Raw genomic sequence first — 7,022 nt, 5'->3', positions numbered from 1 at the left:
TTGTATCTTGTAAACGTTAATCGGAATGATCCTAATTCTTAATGCACACTAAAACTTCAATAATATCCCTTTGCAATGCGTTTCGGCGTTCCTCAAGTATTCGTCCCATCATACTGACGGCTTGTTCGGATGAAACAGTGGAGACTGAGATCGAAAAAATATCCATTACCAATCGAGTTAGGATTGGCCAAGTTAATGCTCGTGCCCTCCACCATTGTACTAAATCTAACAATTCTCCACTATCGTCGACTACTAAGCTCTCCTTGAGGTACGCCATAAGCTCGTTGAAGCCGCTACCACCAACCAGTTGATGAAGATCGACTCCCAGCTGCTGTTTGAGTCTTCTTCTTCTTCTTCAACCCGAACACATTCATGAATGAATGCGGGTTTTCATCTCTTTGTTGCGGTTACTTTGCTCCAGAAGCCATGTTTCTAAACCTATTATCATATTTACTATAGAGAGAAAATATTTTTTCCTTTATTTTAGGAAATTGGTCAGAAAAATTGATGCCTAAAAATTCACCCAAGTTTTTAAAACCACTTTCTAAACCTTCTAATTTTAATTTAGGATCAAAATAGTACCGAAACCAAACAACATTGGCAATTTAGACCAATATTTTTTAAATTTCTTTTCCATAGAAGCGATTGGAACTCCTAAAATTGGGTCATTCCTAAATTCACTAAATAAAATACTAATTCTTAAAAGTTTACCTAAAGTTAAAGGTGATTTTGGGTAATATGTTCCACTAAGTTTTAAAGTAACTTCATGAAACCTAAAAATTGATACAAAGTTTTGGCAATTTGCCAATCATATGCATCTATATATCATGTTCCTAATTTTAGACTGATATAGTTTGTTATAACATCCTTATAGGGGATGCATTGTTTAAGCATAATATAAGTTGAGTTCCATCTTATAGGCATGTCTAGTGTTAATGCTCTAGGAGTTAGATTTAGTGTTTATAAGAACCTAAACCAATCTTGCTGTCTTGAGTTACTACCTTGAATCCATACGATGCTATTTCTAATTGCTTTTATGTGAATAACCATTGATTTTAAACCGGATTTTACTATTAAATTAATTTCATGGCATGCAGAACGTTGGTGAAAAATAGTACCATCACCGAATAAACTTAAATCATTTTTAGAATATTTAATTGCTTAAGTATTTGCACTAGCATTATCTAAAGTTATAGGCATCACTTTATCCCTTAATCTATATTCATCAATTACATTTAAAATTATATTATATATTAAATCGGCGCTATGTGATCCTAGAACATATTTAAAACCTAATATTCTCTTATCCTAATCGAAGCCTTTAAAGTAATGTCCAGTTACAGATAAATAATCTTTGTTGACAACAGCAGACTAAATGTCTGCTGTTAACACAATGCAACTGCTAATAAAGTGTAAAAGGTTTATTAATACTTCTTTTTCTTGTTTAAATAATTTTAACAAATCTTTTTTAAGAGTAGTTTTTGAAAAAAAACTGTTGGAGTTGAATGAGATGGAGACCTCGCCGTTAGGGATGTCATTGTGGGTAACGCTGCACAAATATGTGATTCTATTGCAGTAGCAGAATGTGGTATCGTAGTAGAAACGGTTGTTGCAAGTTCTGAGATTATGTGATCCGAGTCAAGAACTTGGTTCCCAGAACTAATTTTATTCTGTTCTAAAGTGTTCCCCACTTTTACTGTTTGCAAAGCAGTTTCTGCAAGATTTGTCTAAAGAGCTTTTGGGACATAAAACGAAGCTTGCTTCTGAGAATTAACCGAAACGCACTACAAGAATAATCACTTTAAAAGACTAACTTTTTTTATACCAAAATATTTTTGGTAGCAAAAAACACATTTTTTTGCTACCAAACTTTAGTAGTTGAAATTATCAAAGCTTTAGTTACTAAATCTAGTAGTAAAAAGTACACAATCCGCTACTAAATATAATTTGCTATCAAATGACATGGTGAAAAATGAAATTTGGTTCCCACCAATAGTTTTTTGTGTAATGACTGAGAAAATCTCAGACTTTAAATAATACAATTTATTTATTTAAGCCAAGAATTTTCCTAGAAAATATTATGTGACTGAAGGATTTATGGAATTAATATCTGTATTCCTAAATTCTATAGCAGATTTCATGTTAAGTTCATGTTTTCGATCAAGTAAATTCGATCGATAAATTCTCACCGTACTATAAAACGAAAGAATATCCAGTACAGATACAGTTTGAGAATCTTAATTTCAAGAATCTCTAAACACAATACAAACTAGCATCCAGTACACATACTGAAGAAAATAACTGTCGGTATAATTTTGGACAGTTTTAATGAGAAAATTTAGAAAGTAGACAAACGTACAAGGGTTTTATTTCATTTTTCTCTCTCCTCCCCTCACTTGGCCGGCCAAACTTAAGGGATTATAGCAAATCTTGGCTAGTTGAGTGTGCTAGTGGATTACATGGTAAGGTATGATGGGATTGAGTCAAATCAACTATTGGACATGAATGCTTACTACACTTTCCTCTTGAATCACACAACCGGCCAGCCAAAGAAAATGGGGATTAATCCAAAAATTTAGCTAATTAAGCTAGCCTGATGGGCTTAAATAAGAACTAAGATGAGATCAAGCAATGTCTATAAAGGTGAGACCATTAGTGCAAGCATTAGGTTAGTCATTTTTGCACATCTCCTCTCTTTTTGCCCACACCCAAAACCAGCCACACTCCTCCATCTCTCTCTCAAATACTTTCTTCCACTCTCCCAATTAGTGCTGGAATTTTGGACGGGCCGACCGCGACCGCCCGAAAAGCCTGAGTTTTTGCCCGAGCCCGAGCCCGAGCTGCCCGAGAAATTCGGGCCGCCCGTCCGAGCCCGAATTTCACCTTGAACGGGCTGCGGGCTTGTATTAGGCGGCCCGAGCCCGCCCGAATTGCCCGAATTATTTAAACTTTTTTTTTAATATTAAGTTATTTTGTGTTAAAATTTATATATATATATATTACAATTTGAAATTTGAAATGAACACATGAACTATATAAAAAAATTATTTCTTTATTAATTTTTAAATTTGTAATTTATGATTGCTTCGTTAAAAACCTTACCAAGAAAAACTCAATTGGGATAAAAACTTGGCAAGGAAAAAAGTGTGCAATCATTTTGTGATGAATTACAAATTTTAGAAACTTACAAAGTTATATAATTACAAATACAATGTCAAAAGTGAATACATATTTACAAATTATAAATTTACAATCTAATTTGAAGCTGAAGGATCATCTTCAAAATTAAATGTTAATTGATTAAATTCATCGATCCATTCTTGGCTTGCCGGCGAAATTGTATCCTGTAGACGTTGATCGGCCCGATCCCAATCCTTAATGCAAACCAAGGTTTCAACAATATCCCTTTACAATGCATTCTGGCGTTCCTCAAGTATTCTTCCTGTCGTACTGAAGGCTTGTTTGGATGAAGTAGTGGAGACTGGGATCGAAAATATATCCATTGCCAATCGAGTTAGATGGCCAAGTTAATGCCTGTGCCCTCCACCATTGAACTAAGTCAAACGATTCTGACGTACCGTCGACTACTAAGCCTTCACTGATGTACGCCATAAGCTCGTTGAAGCTGCCGCCACCGCTGCCACTGCCACTTGTTGAGGAAGATTCACTCAGTGATGGCAATGTGTTTCTTTCCTTGTGTATATTGTTTTTTGAGGAATCCTTTTATCATGTGATTGATTATAAAAAAGGGTCAAGAATGTGAAAACTAAAATATTAAACTGCTAAAATAGGAATTTGCTCTTTCTATTAAGGAATTGTGTGTTTACCTTAATTAAAAAGTTAAAAATTTAAATAACAAATATGGACATTGGGTCTAGTGGTATGATTCTTGCTTTGGGTGTAAGAGGTCCCGAGTTCGATTCTCGGAATGCCCCAATTTGTAGCAACTAATATTTTCGGGCGGTTTTAGGCAAATCGGGCAACTCGGGTTTCGGGCAAAATTTAGGTTTTCGGGCTTATTTTTGGGTTGGGCAATTCGGGCGGGTCGGGCAGTTCGGGTATGGTCAGAAAATTCAAAAAAATTTCCGGTGGACGGCGGTATAGGGCGGTTAGACGGCGGTGGGCAAGAGAGTTAGTGTCAAATTCGGGCTGCCCGAGCCCGAACCCGAAAATCTAGCTTGGGCGGGCGGGAGATGGGCTTGCCCGCCCGAGCCCGAAAAAATTCGGGCTTCGGGCAGCTCGCCGACCCGAACTTCCAACACTACTCCCAATCTTGAGCCACTAGCAAACCATAGAAGAAGAAAAAGGAGATCAAAGGGTCTAGGAGGAGTCTAGACAAGCATTTCTACGAGGGTATAAACTCTAAATCCTTTTTTTCTTCATGTTTTGGTAAAGTTTGAATTATAGAAATGTCTTCTCAAATTTCCTTATACTCTTCTAGTTCCAAGCCATTAACAAATCTTAGAGGAGTTCAAGGTTTTCAAGAGAGACAGAGAGTTCTTCAAGGGTAAGTTCTTAAACTCTCCCCAATTAACTTCTAGCCAGCTTTACGCGTGAATTTATGGATGTAAAGTTGTGGTTCTTGGGGAGATGAGTTGTAATAAGGGTGTGTGAGTTTTATGTTGGTTTTGTGAGTTGAGCTTAGTTTGATTAGCATCATGTGGTATGATTATACTTGGTTGAAGTTTGCTTATTTTGGGGTTAGAGGAAAAATTTTCCGGTTACTTTGAACGCGGAAATGACGACCCTAGAGCGAGATTTTTCAGTGTTTCAAAGTTAGAACTTATAATCGTCGATGTATTGAACATTTTTCTGTGAATGTGACAAAACATAGCTTTGACTCTAAAAGTAAGTTTGAAGCCATTTTGTAAAAACGAACATGTTGTCCAAAACAATTTCAAAACAAACTGGCAGCCACTGGTTTAGCCAAACAAGACCTTTAGAGGCTGAATCTCAGTTTTTCATAAAAACCACAATTTTAGATTTCGATGAAACGAAGAACTTTAGTGAAGAATAGATTTTCAAAATCCGACTCTAAGATGTAGTAAAATGTGAATTTCTGAAATGACACAGTTTTGGACTAAAACAGTTGCAAGAAAAACAGCATCCATTGTTTTCAGCCAAATGAGGCCTTTCGAGGCTGAATTTCAACTTTCTCCAAAAACAAAAATTTTAGATCTCGACGAGACAGAAAATTGTCACGAAGAATAAATTTTCGAAATCTGACCCTAAGATGTAGTAAAATGCAGATTTCAGAAACTGTATAGTTTTAATGAAACAAAACTAACACAGTGTCGGTTTTAACAAAAAGTCATCAAAGAACCCGAGATAAGATTTCAGTAAAATACAATGGCATTAAACCTCATTTTAACGAAAGTATTCGTAAAGAAAGTTTTCAAGAAAAAAATGCTTTCTTTAAAGAACATAGTGGTTTATCGAGCGAATTATTCCAACAGGCACCTACGAGCCAATACGATATGTCCTTAGAATTTCGAAGGTTTGATGTGAGTCTAATGCCCGCATTAATTTAAGAGACTATGTTAGAGTATAAATTTCAGTGGCCTAAGAGTTAGAATGCCATGTATAAGTTTTAGGCCGAATTGGGCCTTAATATCATAATAAGCCCAATGAGGAAAATTATGGATAATAAGTTACTAGATTGAGTAAACGATTTTCAATCTAGACATAAGTACATAAGTATGTGTATATATATGTGATCTTGTTAATTAAGTATATGTTCCACAAAGAGTAGTATATAATCTTGCTATTTGATTGATTTTTAATATAGAATAATGTATTTCAATTTCAAAACTATATTGTTTGTTATAATGTTACTAGAACAATGATTCTAAAATAATTTTTATCATTAAAATGTTTTTTTTAATTTTTAATATATGTCTTTCTGGTACCAAATTTAAATTTAGTAGTAAAAAATATGCTTTTAGCTACTAAAATAATGTTTTGTAACAAAAAAACATAATTTTTTAGTACTAAATTTATGTAGTAGAAAACATGATTCTCCTACCAAATTCATATTTTGGTGGTGAAAAGGAGTTTTTTTGCTACCAAAAGAACAAAAACATTTTTTTGGTAACAAAAAAAGAAGAAAATTTTTGGGAAAAAAATTTTTTAGAGTCCGTTTAATTTGTTGATTCGAGTTTTTAATTTGAATTAAAATGTGATTTTATCTGAAAATTTTTTATTATAATAAAAAAATTAAATATAACTATTTTTAAAAATTTTTTATTGTAAAAAAATTTAAATTTTAAACTTAAATTTATAAAATGAATGGGCTTAACCCACACTCCCTACAAATTCAAACCACACCCACGCGTTAATTTCATTAAAAATCCAGCTTATACCCTGCGGCCTCACCATCCCTAACGCCCTGCTTCCCCTTCTTCAGAAACTCCTCGCCATCTTCGCCATCTTCTTCAGAAACTCCTCCGCCATCTTCTTCAGAAACTCCTCCACCGTCTTCCCCAGCCGCCGCTCCTCCTCCCCCGCATTTCACTCCTCAAGAAATTCTCTCTAGCTCTAGATCTCTCTCTCGCTCCTTCTCTCTCTAGCTGCTGATTCTCGGCGTCTGCAACTCCGATTCCCTCTTTCGCCGCCGCCGATTCTCGCTGTCACCGCCGCCGATTCTCGTCGTCACCGCCTAGTTGCCGACAAACCCGAGATCTCTCTCCTCACCATCAACACCTCCTCCTTCTTTCCGGTCTGTTTTGGTCTCAATCACTGATTTCAAATTCTTAATTACTGATTGCAGAGTTTTGGTTTCAATCACTGATTCAATTTTTTAGTTCTGGGACTAGTTTTTCCAAAACGCGAAAAACCGATCATAAATCAAACAGGCCCATAAGTTGTCTGGGTTGTGTCCGAGTATATATACAAGTATGGGTTAGGGTATTACAAATGATGTATCTTTCTAACACAAGACTTGGAAGCATTTTGATTTAGTTTATGAATAAATTATCTATCTGCAAGTATTGTTGTTGTGTTCATTGTGGTCTGTGGTACTG

General features: G+C 35.3%; 1 non-coding gene across 1 annotated transcript; it reads left to right on the top strand.

The window, feature by feature from the left end:
* Nucleotides 1–3,863: 3,863 nt before the first annotated feature.
* TRNAP-UGG lies at nucleotides 3,864–3,935 on the top strand. Its single transcript has one exon. It is a non-coding gene; the product is annotated as a tRNA-Pro (tRNA).
* The last annotated feature ends 3,087 nt before the right edge of the window (nucleotides 3,936–7,022 follow it).

The sequence above is a fragment of the Morus notabilis genome, unplaced genomic scaffold (assembly GCF_000414095.1).
Source record: "Morus notabilis unplaced genomic scaffold, ASM41409v2 Scaffold31, whole genome shotgun sequence".
Classification (NCBI taxonomy): domain Eukaryota; kingdom Viridiplantae; phylum Streptophyta; class Magnoliopsida; order Rosales; family Moraceae; genus Morus; species Morus notabilis.
Note: the sequence above shows the minus strand (reverse complement) of the source record. Positions and strands in the feature narration are given on the sequence as shown.